The following is a 15,384-nucleotide window of genomic DNA, read 5'->3' as shown; positions in this document are numbered from 1 at the left end:
TGATGGTAAGTGTCACCATTAAGAAAGCTCGACTTGTTGTTAAGATGTTTTTCGGCAAGTTCAAGGAGTTGACTGCGATGAGACTTTCTCACTCGTAGCGATGCTAAGAGTCTGTTGGAATTATATTAGCAGTTACTGCATTATTTAGGAAATCTTGCAGATAGGATGTCAAAACATTGTTTCCTCGACGATTTTCTTGAGGAAAGGTTGTATGTGATACAACCAGAAGGTTTTGTCAATCCTGAAAGATGCTAACAAGAATGCAAAGCTCCAGCAATCCTTCTAAGGACTGGAGTAAGCATCTCGGAGTTGGAATGTATGCTTTGATGAGATGATCAAAGATTTTGGGTTTTTACAAAGTTTATGAGAAACTTGTATTTCCAAAGAAGTGAGTGGGAGCACTATAGAATTTTTGATGAGTATATGTTGTTAACATATTGTTGATCAGAAATGATGTAGAATTTCTGGAAAGCATACAGGGTTATTTGAAAAGATTTTTTTTTCAATGGAAAACCTGGATTAAGCTACTTGAACATTGAGCATCAAGATCTATAAGGATAGATCAAAAACGCTTAATAATACTTTCAAATGGATACATACCGTGACAAGATTTTGAAGGAGTTCAAAATAGATCAGCAAAGAAGGAGTTCTTGGCTGTGTTACAAGGTGTGAGTATTGAGTAAGACTCAAGACCTGACCACGGCAGAATAGAGAGAAAGGACGAATGTCGTCCCCTATGCTTAAGACGTAGGCTCTACAGTATGCTATGCTGTGTACCGCACCTGAAGTGTGCCTTGCCATGAATTAGTCAAGGGGTACAAGAGTGATCCGGGAATGGATCACATGACAGCGGTCGAACTTATCCTTAGTAACTAGTGGACTAAGGAATTTTCTCGATTATGGAGGTGGTAAAAGAGTTCGTCGTAAAGGGTTACGTCGATGCAAACTTTGACACTAATCCGGATGACTCTGAGTAGTAAACCGGATTCGTATAGTAGAGCAGTTATTTGGAATAGCTCCAAGTAGCGCGTGGTAGGTACATCTACAAGATGACATAGAGATTTGTAAAGCACACACGGATCTCAAAGATTCAGACCCGTTGAATAATAACCTCTCTCATAAGCGAGATATGAACAAACCCCATGGGTGTTGGATTCATTACAATCACATAGTGATGTGAACTAGATTATTGACTCTAGTGCAAGTGGGAGACTGTTGGAAATATGCCCTAGAGGCAATAATAAAATGGTTATTATTGTATTTCCTTGTTCATGATGATTGTCTATTGTTCATGCTATAATTGTATTAACTGGAAACCGTAATACATGTGTGAATACATAGACCACAACATGTCCCTAGTAAGCCTCTAGTTGACTAGCTCGTTGATCAATAGATGGTTATGGTTTCCTGACCATGGACATTGGATGTCATTGATAACGGGATCACATCATTAGGAGAATGATGTGATGGACAAGACCCAATCCTAAGCATAGCACAAGATCGTGTAGTTCGTTTGCTAAGAGCTTTTGTAATGTCAAGTATCGTTTCCCTAGACCATGAGATTGTGCAACTCCCGGACACCGTAGGAATGCTTTGGGTGTACCAAACGTCACAACGTAACTGGGTGGCTATAAAGGTGCACTACAGGTATCTCCGAAAGTGTCTGTTGGGTTGGCACGAATCGAGACTGGGATTTGTCACTCCGTATGACGGAGAGGTATCTCTGGGCCCACTCGGTAATGCATCATCATAATGAGCTCAATGTGACTAATGAGTTAGCCACGGGATCATGCGTTGCGGAACGAGTAAAGTGACTTGCCGGTAACGAGATTGAACGAGGTATTGGGATACCGACGATCGAATCTCGCACAAGTAACATACCAATTGACAAAGGGAATTGTATATGGGATTGATTGAATCCCCGACATCGTGGTTCATCCGATGAGATCATCGTGGAACATGTGGGAGCCAATATGGGTATCCAGATCCCGCTATTGGTTATTGGCCGGAGAGGTGTCTCGGTCATGTCTGCATGGTTCCCGAACCCGTAGGGTCTACACACTTAAGGTTCGGTGACGCTAGAGTTGTTATGGGAAATAGTATATGGTTACCGAAGGTTGTTCGGAGTCCCGGATGAGATCCCGGACATCATGAGGAGTTCTGGAATGGTCTGGCGGTGAAGTTCGATATATTGGACGAAGGGTATTGGAGTCCGGAAGTGTTCCAGGGATACCAGGCTATGGCCAGCATGACCGAAAGGTGTTTCGGAAGCCCCGGCAAGTGTTGGAGGGCCTCATAGGCCAAAGGGGAAGGGGCAAACCAGCCCACTAAGGGGTGGTGCGCCCCCCACACCCTTTCCCACGTTACTTGGGGAGGTGGGGCGCCTCCACCTGGCTTGGGAGGCAAGCCTCCACCTGCTTGGCTTGGGGGGCAAGTCTCCCTAGGATTTTCTCTAGGGAGATCCAATCTGCTTGGCCACCGCCCCCTAGGGGAAACCCTAGGGCGCCTCCCCCTCTCCCCTTGCCCCTATATATAGTGGAGGGGTGGGAGGGCAGCCGCACCTCTTCCCTGGCGCAGCCCTCCCTCCTCATACACCTCCTCCTTCTCCTCCGTAGTGCTTAGCGAAGCTCTGCCGGAGAACCACGAGCTCCATTGCCACCACGCCGTCGTGCTGCTGGAGTTCTCCCTCAACTTCTCCTCTCCCCTTGCTGGATCAAGAAGGAGGAGACGTCCCCGGGCTGTACGTGTGTTGAACGCGGAGGCGCCGTCCGTTCGACGCTAGATCGGATCTTCCACGATTTGAATCGCCGCGAGTACGACTCCATCAACCGCGTTCTTGTAACGCTTCCGCTTAGCGATCTTCAAGGGTATGAAGATGCACTCCCTCTCTCTCGTTGCTAGCATATCCTAGATTGATCTTGGTGACACGTAGGAAAATTTTGAATTATTGCTACGTTCCCCAACATGTGGTTAGTCAGGTCGTGGCCGACTCCCTCGCCAGGCTCCCGCTTGAAGGTTGCCGAGATACACGACGTGTACATGGTGGTAAGTGGCGAGAGCGTGTGTGAAGAAGTACACCCCTGCAGGGTTAACATGATCTATTCGAATAGCCGTGTCCGCGGTAAAGGACTTTTGGGTTGCCTGTACAGTTCATAGACAAGTGAAAAGTGGATACTCTAAAATGCGCAAGATAAGCGTGAGTGCTATGGATGGCCTTCTCGTAGGGAGACAGGAGCGGATCCATAGTGGTGTATTGATTGGTGAATATGTGGACTCGTGTGCGCCACCTCAAAAGAGCTACTTGCAGTCGTAGTTTAGGATAGCCACCGAGTCAAAGCTGGCTTGCTGCAGTTTAACTCGATCACCCCTTTGTTGATACCGATGCATATGTAGTTAGTTCTGATGTAAGTCTTGCTGGGTACATTTGTACTCACGCTTGCTTAATTTATGTTTTCGCAGAGAGACTTCAGTCTCGCTAGTAGTTCCGCGTGGACTTCGACGTTTAGCTTGTAACCTCAGCTACGATCTTGTGCCCTCGGCAGGGTCTTGTAGATAGTCAGACTTCTCAGCCTTTTCCGTTTGTAGTCATCTGTACTCAGACAAGTTAAGCTTCCGCATGTGCTTAATGCTTGTATGACTTGAATGCTGGGTCATCAGACCCATGTTTGTAATATCTGGCTCCTTGGAGCCTAATGAATAAATACTTTGAGTCGTAGAGTTTTGTTGTGATGCCATGTTGTATTTACACATATCGAGCATATTATGTGTATGATTGAAATGCTTGGTATGTGTGGGATCCAACAACCTAGTTGTCTATCCTTGGTAGCCTCTCTTATGGGGAAATGTAGTCTAGTGCTTCCACTGAGCCATGGTAGTCTGCTACAGCCCGGTTTACCGGAGTCCTGTTAGCCAAGTTGCTACTGCTTCGGAACACTTAGACTGGCCGGCATGTGTCCTTCTTCGATCATGTGTCTGTCCCTTCGGGGAAATGTCACGCGATGTCTTTCGGAGTCCTGTTAGCCTGCTACAGCCCGGATTCCCGGAGTCCTGCTAACCCAGTTGCTACAGCCCGAATTCACTCGCTGATGACCGACACGTTCATTGTTGGGTCATGTATGTCTGTCCTTGTAAGTTAGTGCCACTTTGAGTTCATGACTAGTCATGTCGGCCCGGGTTCTCTGTCGTATGGATGCTAGCGACACTATCATATACGTGAGCCAAAAGGCGCAAACGGTTCCGGGCCAGGTAAGGTGGCACCCGTGGGAATACTGTGCGTGAGGCCGCAAAGTGATATGATGTGTTACATGCTAGATCGGTGTGACTTAGGATCGGAGTCCTGACATGTAGAATTTTTGTACTTCCATGGATTGATACATTGGTATCTCACTAACACTGCGGAAGCAGTGGGCAGCTGGAAAATGTGACGGTAAAATTGCCACCGGCTAGCGTGGGAGGTGAAACTTTCTTTCCACGCGAGCGGGTGGTGGATGGGGCACACTCGATATCAACACTCAAAGCCTTCAAATATGAAGTCTCAGGGGTCATATATAAAGCGCGCTCCACAAATTATCGTGACTCGAAGCTGGATGAGGGATGACGACCTTTTTAATCAAAATCATCATATTGACAGTTATTGTGTCTGAGAGCATCTCTAGCAGATCCTTAAAACTTCGTCCTGTAAAATGGTTTTAGAGGATACTGCAAAACTTTTATACAATATTTTTATGGGATGACGTTTGTGTCGGTAGAGCAGATCCCGTAGAAATCGTCTCAGGTCAAATGTGGAGCCCTGCAAAATAGCATAAAGCCCCCTACAAACAAAATAAAGATGGCAATTGGGTCCTCCGCCTCTGCCGGCGTGCATGGCTCACCACCGGCGCAGACGAGGCGCGGGTTGGGGCAGAGGTGCCGCAGTGCGAGGAGGAGCGCACACGTCTTGTCGGTGGTGGTGCCGCCATGGATCAGGATGGGGAGCGCGGGGGCGGGCGCAAGGAGTAGGCAGCAACAACACACACATCCACCCACCTAAACCTTTTCTTGTTTTTTTCAGGTCCCTGTAAAAATTGTTCCCAATCCCATAGATATAGCGAAAACTGCCCCGACTATGCAGGATCCTGCATCTTTTTTTACGGAACGGCAAATTTTGCGGTATCTAATCATTTTTGCTCGGTAAATCAGCGATTATTATGCTCGCCGGAGATGCTCTAAAGCGGGTCCGGCTCGCATGTAGGGATCCCCGCAGGAATTATGGTGCAGGGCCAATAAAAGAGAGCCACATGTACTTGTGGGCCAACTCCTCTAATTAAGTTAGATTAGTTTGTTATGGCATGTTCATCTTGTTGCTTGGGACCTCACGCCTGTAGCTACACGTTTTTCTTCTCCTCGCCCGTATGAAGAGCCGGCCGCCGCCGGGGTCTTTTGTTCTAGTGTGCCGCCGCTGGCGTCTCTTGTTCTAGTGTGCCGCCGCCGGCATCTCCTGTCCCATGCCGCTGACGGTTCCTCCTCCCACTTTGCTCAAAATCGCTAGGGAGCACATCGCCGCCGTCCGGCCCTTTTCCATTGCACAACGACATATTTTTTTTCACTGCACCGCCCAGCCATCTCATTTTCCCTCAAGATCTTGTATGTCGTGTTGCGAGATCAAGTAACGTCTCCCCACCAAAGGAATTGAGTATGGAGGAGGCGAGGACGTGTTCATCTCCCGCTCCGGCGAGATTCAGTTCTGCTCTTGGGTTTCCACGACATCATGAAGTTCCTTTGTGTAGACAAGCACCTCAGCACTCTAGATCGATAATCCTAATACTTCAAAGCCAAGGAGTAGAAAAACTGAAACGACGTGATTTTGATGACACCGATGTCATGCTACTTTGCTCGTGCGTTGTCATGGGCTTTTGAAATATTTTACTGAAATTATGTAAACATAATGCATGTTATATTTCACATGTAAAAAAAGATAGCACAGGTATAATCGAGTAATAATTTAAGTCCACTTCACTTACATTGTAAATTGTTAACAAAAGGCAATTTGACAATGCATACATATAGAGCCATGATCGAACTAAAAATTTGTTACAAATTAATATCTATTTGATGCGTTCAACAAATTCTTGCACAATATCAGAAATGTTGTCTTTAGTTTCATTCGCACGATATTTGAGCAATTATAATAAAAATGTCTTCCTCACCGGCCTTCGGGTCCGTTAACTTTCACGCCAACCACAGTGGCCAACCTTGATCCAGGCTTCGACTTCTTTGCCTACGTGATGGCGGACGCCTTGCTCACTCGAAAACAGCGTGATGGTCACCATCCACCCTACCTTGCCTACCGGCGGCACTTTTCTTCCGGCACGGGCTCACCGACCACGTCTCCCAGGACCTGCTCCACAACTACACGGCGGCCGCAGCCAACCATCCACCATGACCGCTCCACCACCACCCTGAGGCTCGACATGAGTCAACTTTAATCGTGTCAAATTTACATTGTTTGGATCCTCATGCACATTAAGCAACATTCTTAATTTTTTTCTGCCTATAAACCACTATTCTTCTTCGTCTTCGTTCTCCTGCTCCTCTTCACTTACTATCTCTACCTTTCCTATCCAAGCTAACCGCAACCATCAATGGCCCATCCGCTCAAAATCCCCAAACCTTCTACACCCACACTATGAATTTTGAGGGACTTTTTGCCAATATTTTCTCCTTTCAAGTCTGCAAACAACAACATTTGTGTAAAGTAATTAGTGTAAACTCGTTTATGCCCACTCATGGCTAGTACGACCACAAACTCTGCCGTCTCGCCTACATGATGTGCGTCCACTCCCACAATTTTCCCCCTTACTCTGGCTAGGCCTCCATTACTTCCAAATATTTTGTTCGGATTATTTGCCATCAAGGATAAATTAGCATATGTGATAAAAGTTCCTACGATTTGACACTACAAAGGTAGAGCAACATGAAAAACAAAAGATCATGCTTCTAATCTTGAGACTTCTGTAGTTAAACAAACAATGGCGATAACCTTACAACATTTTTCAGACTCCCGTCCTAATTGAAAATGATTGATGCATTAAGGAACACGTGCAACGCATGTCTCAATTAACATACACTATATCAAATATTTGTAATTTTAAAGAAAACTATCTACGCTATTTTGAAAAATAATTAAATGAAAATGAAATCTACGTGACGATTAAGGATTATTGAGGCGATAAGTACATCCTTTTACAAAATATTTTTTGGGATGACAACTTAATTGTTTGAAGTGTATTGTTACCATTTACACAAAAATGAAGAGATGGTTTGAACAGTGGGCAAAAAGGGATCTTCAGACATCAAACAAGGTTTCTAAATCGACCAAAACAAAAATTCACAGACTAAGATAACATCATCCATTAGCTGTCAAAAACATCTCATCACTTCTCCTTTTTCTCCGCGGGACAACCTTCTTCATCCGGGCTCCCAGCTGGTGCTGGTTCATCAACTCGACACGGAACTTCTTGCCGCCGTGAGTGATGGGCATCTAATCGCCCTGGCCCCCTGGATGGCCGTAGCAAGCTCCTCTGTTAGAATTGAATCACCAGGCTTGGAGCAAGAGAGGTGTAAACACGGAGAAAAACAATACAAAGCTCACTAATAATAGGTTGATGGTATTTCTTATACACAAACTGAAACTAATGACTGCTAGAATTCCACCATTCTACCGATGTTACAAGCACCTGAAGACATTATTATTCCAAATAACACCACCATAACTGAAGCAACCAACAAACTAAACTCTAGAACATCAAAGGACAATCAGATTAATCCTTCTCTGAAGCTCGCATGATAGAAATGCCAACTTCTAACCTAGTTCAAAGATACTGTATATAATAGATTGGCATCGTTATGTCTAATATGCAATAAATTATGCAACAAATAGAATCCAATAAATCCAGTAAATCTAATTTTCATGCTTCTATGTATATTAGTTTTTTAGATTTAAGAGGAGAAATATTTCATGAACATTTAAAGTCATCATGCTTTGAATTAGACGACACAAGCATTAGAACTGCATTTGCTCGATCCTTGAGTGAGACCTTTCTACTCCCAAGAAAAGAAAAAGAGAAGAAAAGTGTAATCTGGATGTGGCATCAATAGCATAACTAGAAAGTATATATAGATGCAGTTGTTCGAGACTGACTAACCATTTTGCATTGAAGTTTGCAAATAAATCATTTTCATATTTGAACAAGGGGACTTGTAAACCTCAGGATCAGACGTTTCTTTAAGATTTAACAAATAGCAGCAGAAACTCTGCATGAAAGAAACAATTCTGATGCACTGAGATAAACAACTCCAATGTACTTGTTGATATGAAGGTGATCGAGTAGATAGACTGACACAGACAACAGTAAGCATACCTCTTGTCAATCTGCACTTCAGAGCCTAGTTACTTTTTGAGCCAATATATGCATCAACTCAGGATCCTCCGCTGTATAAACCTGGTATCACGAAGAAAGGCAACAATAAGCATACCTCTTCTCAATTTGCACTTCAGAGCCTAGGTTTTGTATCAATCTCAATATGAAAACTGAAGCAATATACATTGGCATACCAGGAAGAAAGGCAACAATACCCAGCAACAAATAGGCCATACACCTGAGAGCTGTCAGCATCCATGTGACCTTGAAACTGCATAAGGAAATATCATAGCAAAAGTTTAATATTGTCTGATAGGACACAACAGCCATGTATCTTTCTAAGAAAGTTGACAATCAGCTTGTAAACAAAATACCTTGCTAGTTGCAAAACAACCTTCGGTATCATCTTTGTATCATTATGTAGCAAAGGTCCCTACTTTATATTAGCCTAACAAACCTGCCGAAGCTATCTGCACAACTCCACAAAAATCAGAAAAGAATTAAGAGAATTAGTATTAAAAGGAGATGAGCAGTATGCCTACAAGGATGAAATAATAGGATGGATTGACATGAACTACACACGCATTAGTACCTGCAGTTCAATATCCCAATGCCCTTAAGAATTTCTACTACTCCTGATCTGAAAGTGTTCAACTTAACCAAATAGATTGTTACTTATCTTTGGCTCTGAACAATACTGACTTATAAACAGTTATAAGCATCAAATTTCAAAGAATCACAGATCAACAAGTTGTTGGCTGATCTGTCGTACATGTATTTATTTTTTCAACGGTATGCTTGCCCTTGGGACAAAGCTTCGAATTGGCTAGCATAAATATGTAATAGTCTATGTGAAGCAATAATCTGGGAATTAGAAGAAAAAAATCAACTGAAAATTATGTCTTATGATTTGATATAGCTTAAAAAGGATCCACTTTATGAGTTGAAACAAAGCACGTGAATGACATAGTCACAAAGATACGTCCGCCAACCTTCTTCCTCCCAGTAGACATGGAAATTAGTAGTCACCCATCTAGGATTAAGTAAATAAAAAGAAAGATGGAAAAGAGAGAGCACCTTTGATGAACACAGACAACCAAGCAGCTTCCCCTTGTTCTCGTCTTGGCCGGCACTACACCTCTTCCCGGTCGGCAACCTGGATGAGCGACAACCTGGCCGGCACTACGCCGAACGATACAGCTACCCGCAACTCACGCTGCTCAGGCCAACCGCACATAGACCACGAACGCTGCACCACATCCTGGGCCGCTGCCCCAACATGTCGTCCAACAGTCCCGACTGGGGCGCATTGACGGAGCTGACAACCTTGCTGCTTCCGCACTTCAAGGTCCTCACCCAAGCCATGCCGACAAGCAGCCCTACCTCTTGGAGCTGTCATCGCAGTACTGCCCGAGGCCGCAGCCTCGACACTTAATAGAAGATCCCGGAGCTGCAGCCCCGACATACACCGCCCTTGAAAACGAAAGATCCCCACACGACATCCAAAGGCTGGCCCTCCAAGGCAACGCCTCTGAAGATGGTTACGACGTAAACGCCGCCGCCACCCACTCCAGAAAACTGGAGTTTAGGTTCTCACCCGGAGAACCCAAGCACATGAAAGGATAGGAAGATGTCTACGACTATGCCTCTAAGAAGGTCACGGAGCTTTCGCCCGAGTCCCTGATCTCCTATCAGTGAGCTTGCTTGCAAATCTGGTCACGCAACGATACCCAGACCATTAGAGCCAAGCACATTGTGTAGGGCACCCCCCTGCCGTCAGCCGGCATAGCCCTCACGCGACGACCAGCTGCAGCAACTCATGCGACATAGAAACAACGCGGTTGCCAGGGTCAGATCTGAGTGCATCGCTCCAAATCCACCATCCTGAGCCGGTGCAGCAGCCCCTGCCATAGCAGCCATCAGCCCGAGGCCGCTGCCCCAGCATTCTCTGGCGCCGCAACCACCGGCTACCCCGCTGCAGATCCACGAAACCAGGAGAACAACGTCATCAATCTGCAGAGCAGCACAGTCACACCTCCCGCCGCGAAGAAACGCACAACGCCCATATGTCCTCCCTCGCGCATGCTAGGCGCCAGATCCACGCCCACCTCGCACCTCCGCCACGGACCAACGCACCCAGCCGGCCGGAGCACCTCTACGCCTTACTTCGCCAGCGCACATGCCAGATCAGCTCGCACCCTGGCCGAACCCGCGGTCACTCGCACCAGCGCGCCATGCCGCCGCCAGCTCGCCCTCACCAATAAATATAAATGAAAAGTGAAATTATGTAGTCTTAATTGCACAATCAAATCATCCTCAAGCAAATAAAGAGGTAGTTGTTCATCTAAGGCTGCATACCTAGTAGTTCGAAATTGGAAGCACTTAGAAATAAGCATAACATATCATAAACACAATTTTCTTTTCTATCAGCGATCTCCCCACATGAAAAGAAGATAGTATGCTCAAAAATCATTATTCGTCACAAAGGATGTATTTAACTAAAATGCATAAGACCAAACAATGCACAAAAATGGTAATAGTAGGCATAATTGTTATCTGAGTAGTGCTAACCAGAAACTACGTACGTCCATTGTGTCGATCATCCATACGTTCGGATAAAATATAATTTGGTCGAACCAAGAAATAAAATGAAAAACATTTTTTACTTATGCTAACAGACTACCTTGAGTTTCCATATTCCTGCAAACTCGTGAATAATGTTTCCTTGTCTCTTCTCTTTGTAAGACTAATTCGCAAATTCCATCTGGTACTAATTAAAACATATAGAAATACCATGAGAATACTCGTACATGTCTAAAATACCAGTTGCAAACTGACCAAAGGCCTAGTAGCACAAGTATGTAAATTGGTATCAAGGAGAACTTATGCAGCAATTGGTGCAGACTAATCCTTTATAATTAAAACAGTTAACTTCCCGTGTCCAGTACAGTCAATAAAGTATCACGTTCAAGACAAATCTGATATAGCGTGAATAAATCAATAAGTAAATCAATATGGTGCATACTCTAAAAGGTCAGATCTTTGATGTCGTAGAAGTTACTAATCTTCTGCTCGTTTCAAAAATCCCTACAGAAAAAAAGGAATACATTTCAAGCTCCAGCATGAACCAGCAATTTATTATGTGAAATACGTTCTTATCGGCAATAGATATTTTCAGATCAAAGAATAGTATCCAATCTTATAAGTAACTCTATATTATGAAACTCCCACTCATAGGTGTTAATATGAGACCTTCATGAAATAGATCTAAACCGAGGGTAGTATTTCATATCAGTTATTTTACAATATGAACTTGATACTATTACTATCATCGACGGCAAAACTGACACAATTTATTTTTATAAAAAATAACCATAAGGAAGGCCATACATCAGTGCCAGCAAAAATATGATCATATACCCAGCACAAACTTATATGCCCAACAAAACCGCAACCCCAATCAAACAAAAGATCAGATGGGCTGATCCCTGAGATCGAGAAGATATCCTATTCTTCGCAGCTGCAATTGTTTGCCATCCAAACTGGTGGGCCTAATTATAGGCATGTAAATAGTCCTAACATGCATTTTTCATAGCAGCATCAGGTATGACTGAACTTTCTTAAAAATAGCTCGCAGCATGCTAAGTTTACCAAACCAACATACAAATGAAATATTAGAAAAGTCTACAGGACAATTTTTACCTTGATGATTAGTGTGGGCTCTCATGGTTTTTGCTTTCTGGCGATGTAATCGGACATGGATATTCTTCACATCTGCAAGTGCCTTCGGCCGTGGGTGGAGGCTGACTGACCCTTGAGGAGCTTGTGGCGGGTCTTGCACTCCAGGCAGTTCCCTCATGGTGCTCGTACTTGTAGCATGTTTGGCAGACGGAGAAGGCCACACCCATTGCAGGTGAAGTGCTCGACATGAGCCCCACGTCGTCCCCGCAAATGAAATATTTGATTTACAGAAGGGGTTGAGTTCATACTGCTTTTTAAAGTTCAGTGCCCATCTCCATATTAAAGACAAAGAGGAATTATTTCAGTTTGAAGTAGAAAGGCAATAACTTCGGAATTGCCAACCTGCAAATATAAAAAACAAAGCAAAGCAAATATTCTTATGATTTGGAAAGCTGACATCCTATACAAGAAACAATATAAGTTCTAACAAATCGCTGGTTCGGTTCAAACATCAACACACATAACAGTGGCACTGATTCGCCATGAAACCGTGCTATTGAGTATTGAGAGATATAGCAGCAGATGCATTTAGATATATCTAGGCACAACCGCACAAGGATTCACAACAGTGATTATATGGGGAGTAAAAAAACATTTAGGCTACATCTGGAGCTATCTATGTATGTCCAAATTTTGATCTAGCGACAGTATGTTTAAATATACACATACACACATGTTACTACCAATAATTATGAATGGATTGTACCTTACAAATACACCATACTAAAACATTATATTCAAGCTATCAAGGTCTATATAGAGTTTCTTGAAAATAAAGGAACACGCAACTGAGTTCTCGACAACAACTTTCCCGAAAAGGAGATGCTCTAGAAAAGAAATGTTGATCCTAGCATTTGGCAATTTGTTTCAGACCAAGCTCCCTTTTCTGTGTGCCACTATGGTCGTAAATGTGCAATCTCAGATAGTGGTGCTGACTGTACTACTGAGATAATCCTACTTGTTGCCCGGAGCTTGACACCATTCATCCTTCTATAGGCTAGTGTTACAGAAAAGGGTAAAGAGCTAACAAAGGGCATACTCATAGTGCAGTGTTCCTTCCTACAACCCCTCGTTCCTAGTCAGTAAAAGGCTTACAACAATTTATCTTGGCTCCGCATTTACTTTAGCTTGTCTGTCGAGTTAAACAAGGATTGAGCTGCAGGTGGTTGTCACCTACTTTGGCAGTTTTGTACAACTAAAGGCCTAAAGCTATCATGGCATAGTCAACAAATAAAACTTGCAAGTATTATGTACATTTAAGTAGCAGATGTTTCTCAACACAAAATGCAAGCAACTGTGCAAGTAGGGTCTAAATTCATGCAAGTAGTCAGAATATTTCCGACGCAAATTGTACAAGTAGCAGGAAGAAACAAATAAAATGTAAATAAAGAATAGTTACCTTCAGTAAATTGGTTTCTCCTAAGAAGGCAGGCAAGATGAACAGACTATGTAGCCGCAATAATGGGCCTGATGAATTAACAACTTAGGAACAATGGGCAACGTTGCGTGGACAGAGGAAGGGAACAATGAGTCGAGCAAATTGGTGAAACAATCACTGGTGCCCTGCTCCGCTAGTCTGTCGTGCATCCTCGGGACGGTGATCGGTGCGAGGTCGATGCAAGTGATGCCGCAGGTGACGCCCTCCTGCAGAAGCTCTATAAGAATCAGCAGAAAGAAATCGAGTTAACAGAGATACTTTTCTAAGGGCCTGAGAGGTTATATTATGAATAGAAGATTCATGGAAAGACGTCACTTACATGATACATGTAGCTAGAGAATCACAGTGCCCTCAATTGAAGTTTTATGTTCTCCCCATTAGTGATCGCACTGAATCAAAAAGCAAAATGTCAGACAGACAGATTACCTGGAGTGAAGGCATCAGGTAAACAAATTATCTGAATCAAAAAGCTCACTAAAAACAGAATCAAAAAGCTAAATGCCAAACCGATTGAGTACTTTGCCTGGTATACATACTTGTCCCACCTTGCATCAACCCTGTGCATGGTGGTGGCATCAACAGCGTCATGAGCTCCTGCTGCCCTTGCGTCAATAGAAAGGTTGTCATCGTCGGCGCCGCGCACCTCCGAACCAAGGATCCGTTTGGCATGGAGGAGAGCGCGATCAGATTGATGCGTCCATCCCCAAATAACGAGCCAAGATAAAGAATATTATGACTGGGAGTTGTGTGTCCCCACTTTGTGTCTGCAACCACCTCCTTTCTACAGCTCCAAATCAGGGGAGCATCTCTTCGTTCCCAGCGAGACGGTCTATGCAGGTGCCGCCGGCGGCAGCGACGCCCCACCACAAAAGATTGTCTTCGAGCCGCGAGTTGCCGCACCCAACCCCAAGGACCTGCAGTTGGTAGATATTTATTGGGGAAAACGACCAATAAAGCATGACTGAAGTTTAAACTTTGCATAACTAAAAAGTAATCTGTGGGCATTTTCCTTTTTCCCAAGTAACAACGTCAAACTTTTCAGGGGAAGGGTATATACAATATTTACTAAACTGAATGCTTTCCACGTGTTTTTAAATCAATGGATCCTTCATCTAGTCCTTTTGCTATCTCCTACAAATTCTTTAAAGAGTACTACTACACTGCAGCAAAATAATGCAATACCTAGAGTTAAATCTATCAATTTTGGCACATACGTACTTGCATGGTCTTCTCCTCCTCTGTTAGCATTTCTCAGTCCAATTCGTGCCTGCATGAACATGGTGGCGACAAGAACACCCAACCCCAAGGACCTGCAGCACAAGAACACACAACATACATGGTGGCGAGATGGCGTGCTTCAACTGCAGTGAGTCCCCGGCCGTGGCCGGGTGCCCCTTTGGTCGCGACGCAGCGCCGTCGGCGGTGGGCATCACGATGCCATCATGGAGGCACAATCAGATCGACCTCTCGCGCAGCCGGCCGCCGCCCTCGTTGCCGCAGACGGAGGCTGCCTCCTCGCCGGATCGGGTCGGAGCGGCGTCCCAAGAGACAAGACGCACACGGTGCCCGCCGCCTCGATCTACCTCTCCCGGCGCGACCCATCTGGACGAGATGTTGCCGTGGTGGATCTGGCCACCGCCCCGCTGACTTGCTCGAGACGATCTGGGGCCTCCCCGCTCATGGTGGGCAGCGCCGGCGGGGAAGAGAGCGGCGCGGGCGGAGGGAGAAGCAGTGGGTGGAGCGGCATGAGGTGGGGCTGGTCGAGGAGCTCCGGTGCGGCGGCGGCTCAAGGAACCCTACAGCTGT

At 44.8% G+C, this 15,384-nt stretch overlaps 1 long non-coding RNA gene across 14 annotated transcripts; it reads right to left on the bottom strand.

Annotated features, from left to right (window-relative positions):
• Positions 1–7,196: 7,196 nt before the first annotated feature.
• On the bottom strand, positions 7,197–15,378 carry LOC123096327 (uncharacterized). 14 transcript variants are annotated; one of them, XR_006446554.1, is made up of 11 exons: positions 14,797–15,378; positions 14,115–14,492; positions 13,898–13,967; positions 13,540–13,795; positions 12,102–12,482; positions 8,992–11,486; positions 8,774–8,869; positions 8,594–8,670; positions 8,400–8,480; positions 8,184–8,311; positions 7,197–7,581 (listed from the first exon to the last, which is right to left on the bottom strand). It is a non-coding gene; the product is annotated as an uncharacterized lncRNA (long non-coding RNA). The 14 variants fall into 14 exon arrangements; XR_006446552.1 differs by having other exon boundaries at positions 7,197–7,536; XR_006446547.1 differs by having other exon boundaries at positions 8,184–8,292.
• Between the last annotated feature and the right edge of the window lie 6 nt (positions 15,379–15,384).

This window comes from Triticum aestivum, chromosome 4D, assembly GCF_018294505.1.
Source record: "Triticum aestivum cultivar Chinese Spring chromosome 4D, IWGSC CS RefSeq v2.1, whole genome shotgun sequence".
In the NCBI taxonomy this organism is placed as follows: domain Eukaryota; kingdom Viridiplantae; phylum Streptophyta; class Magnoliopsida; order Poales; family Poaceae; genus Triticum; species Triticum aestivum.
Note: the sequence above shows the minus strand (reverse complement) of the source record. Positions and strands in the feature narration are given on the sequence as shown.